The sequence below is a fragment of the Rosa rugosa genome, chromosome 7 (assembly GCF_958449725.1).
Source record: "Rosa rugosa chromosome 7, drRosRugo1.1, whole genome shotgun sequence".
In the NCBI taxonomy this organism is placed as follows: domain Eukaryota; kingdom Viridiplantae; phylum Streptophyta; class Magnoliopsida; order Rosales; family Rosaceae; genus Rosa; species Rosa rugosa.
In genome coordinates, this window is record NC_084826.1 from 14831886 (window position 1) to 14834877 (window position 2992).

The 2992-nt window shown below is 35.5% G+C and overlaps 1 long non-coding RNA gene across 1 annotated transcript; it reads right to left on the reverse strand.

The window, feature by feature from the left end:
* Positions 1–994: 994 nt before the first annotated feature.
* On the reverse strand, positions 995–2781 carry LOC133720071 (uncharacterized). The gene is made up of 5 exons (XR_009851659.1): positions 2677–2781; positions 2493–2603; positions 2108–2383; positions 1553–2017; positions 995–1140 (listed from the first exon to the last, which is right to left on the reverse strand). It is a non-coding gene; the product is annotated as an uncharacterized LOC133720071 (long non-coding RNA).
* Positions 2782–2992: the final 211 nt, after the last annotated feature.

Below are 2992 nucleotides of genomic sequence, written 5' to 3' on the forward strand. Positions count from 1 at the left end.
CATCAAGCAAAATCAAATAATCAATTTTCACAACAAAGTAATTTCGAAACTAAGAATCAAAACAATGTCAAAAACATGTCTAGGGGCTTCAAACCTTTCTCCTAACTAAGAAAGTTAGTTATACATTGTTTTAAAACCAAATAAAACTTAGAATAATAAAAATAGATAAAAGGAAAAAAAGAAGAAGAAGAGAAAGATGCTGGCGGATGAAAAAGAAAGAGGGATAGAAGAGAATCTCGTGGCGGTGTCTTGAATTGTGTTGTTGAGGCCTCTATTTATAGAAGATGTCATGTCTTATTTCCTTCTCCAACTCGACTTGTAATATGCTTTCCTAGTTGCTTGAGGTTTCCTTTGATTGGTGCACAAAATTGGAATTAAATAGATTAATTCCAAGTCATCGTAATCAAGCCTTAATCTTGTAGGATACTTCTAAGACTTCTCCTTACACTACAAGAAAATATGTCTTTCACGACGTTCAAAGCGCGCCGTAAATTACAATTTACGACGCGCAAAGCCGTGCAAAAACACGCTCTTATAGACAGCGTCGTGAAATCAAGTTCAATTTTGCAATTTTACGGCGCGCAAAATGCACGCCGTAGATGAACCCAAAAGCACGTCGTGAATCTATTCCCGCCAAATTGAAAATGTTAAACTCACGACACCAGTGCACGCCGTAATTTCACATTGTGCACGCCGTAAATCAACACATGCACGTCGTAAGTTTACATTTTGCACGTCGTAAATCAACATTTATGCACGCCGTGGATGGACAAATTCATGCCGTTAATTTGTTTGTTTTTCCTGGATATTTTCTCATTTCAATGAGCTATTATGTTACATTTTCTTTACATTTCCACTGTACATTAACTTAAGCACCCAAAAGTAAAGTAGACAAAGAAAATGTGCATTTTATAAAATTATCCATTATATTGAACAACTCAAATTAATCTAATGTTGATAAACTATTCTTCAAGCCATAACAAAAAGAGGCCTTCAAAATGAAATGAGAGGCAAGAATGAAAAAGAGGTCTAAAACTTGACCATCCTCGAATCTCATATATGCTCTTCCTATCTTGTTTTTGAAATGATCACTCATCTTATCGGTAATGTTCTTGATTCGCTTTCGCCTCCATTGCTTACCTGCAAGGAGCAAACAATCATATAACTTACACTTCATAGAAGTATACAAATAGAAAAAAGAATGCTAGCCAAACAAAAGAATATTGTATCTGCATTGGTCAAAAACTAATATTTAGACATCTATTCAACTAGGTAGTGGCTTACAACAATTATAAGGTGATCTGAGACTTTCATAGTTTTAAGTTTGAAAAGCAAGCAAGATGCATCTGAGTCTCCAACAACTCAAGTGACTAACCCAATTATAGTTTTAAGTTTTCGAGGAGTTCATAAACTAGAACAAAGTAACAACTATTGCTCTTCAAAATTCCATAAACTAGAACATCTATTCCCTCTGAGATCAGTTCTATGTTCTGAAATCCTACTATCTTTGCCTTGTATTGAACCATAATGCAATCAAAGTCTAAAAGTTTACCTCAAATAGCACATATTAAAGTAGCTTGATGAAGTTGATGGGCCAAGCCACTGTGCTTCCTTTAGCTGCAACAAGCGTAGTGAACTCTTGGGTTGGCCGAAACAAAGGTATGTCATGAGAGACTTCACGCACCCAAACTTTCCAACAACCAAGACCAAGAGGAACACAATGTACTTTCTCGTTTGGATCCTCTGAGTGAAGGTCTGCAGCTGTAACAATCTTTTCCTCTTTATCTAACCAACTTAACAAGTGTAATTTCTTCATCTTTACTTCACTCCCACCTTCCTTTTCTTTGGCTGTTGACTGAATACTTGCATGTGTCTTCTGCTTGCTATGCTTGCTTCCTTCATGTTCAGAACCTCCAACTCTACGATCTTTTTCTTTTCTTTTCTTGCTCTCTGCAGTGGCATTTACTTTTTTACTTTGTGCAATCTCAATGGCAGAATGCTGAGCACTGCTAGTTTCCTTTTTATTACAATAAACAAAAAATCAGTAACATTACTATACATATGAAAAAGAAATAATACATGATGTATTTTGGGCCAAGATGCTTACATTCTTCTTTTCTCCTTTGTCTGACTGAGCTAAAATGTTTTTTACCACCATTTTCAACTCTTGCAGCTCTTGTGAAGTAGCAAGCAGTGCATTCTCCAACATTGTAACTTTGCTACCCACGTATGTTTGACCATCTACCTTTGAAGGAAGTGCTCCAAATCCATATCCTCGTACTCGTCCTCGTCAATCGGGTCCTAAAACTTTAGAAACAGCATCATCCTTGACAGAACGAGTTTGTGAAGTTGCTTGTTCTGCCATGGTTTTTTTCACTTGTTTCTGAAAAATATAGCAAACAAATGAAAATATAGCAATAATTTCTCAACAAAAACAGAGAATATGCTAAGTGAAATATGCATTCAAAGTCAAAGAAGGTAGAATTACTCACCACTACTTCTGGATCTTCAACATCTTCAGTTGAATCCTTCTTCTTTGCTTCATAAGCATGAAGCCACACATCACACCTTGATATTGAATCAGGTTCATCACTTTTTTGCTTCTACAAAACAAAAATGATCCATCAGCTCTATTATTCTCATTCATAGAACATGTGCAATTTTGTTCAGTCTTACCAACTCATCCTCAATGCAGGCAAAACTTTTTCTGCTTGTCCTATGAAGTAAAGTTTTCTGTTCTCTCATCCGTTTAAACTTTTCACACTTTTCCTATAAACAAAACATATGCAGGTGTTGTACCTTTAAAGCTACTAAGGTCATCATTCTTTAGGTGCAAATTCTTTCTAATTGTGACGTAATAACAATGCCTACAACATTAATAATATGATAATATCAGTAACTAAGTGAGGAAGTTATAATAAAAATTGAAAATGAATGAGAGGGGAAAAACTTAACGTACCTCCCAATATGGCAGATCAAAAAAGATTGATCT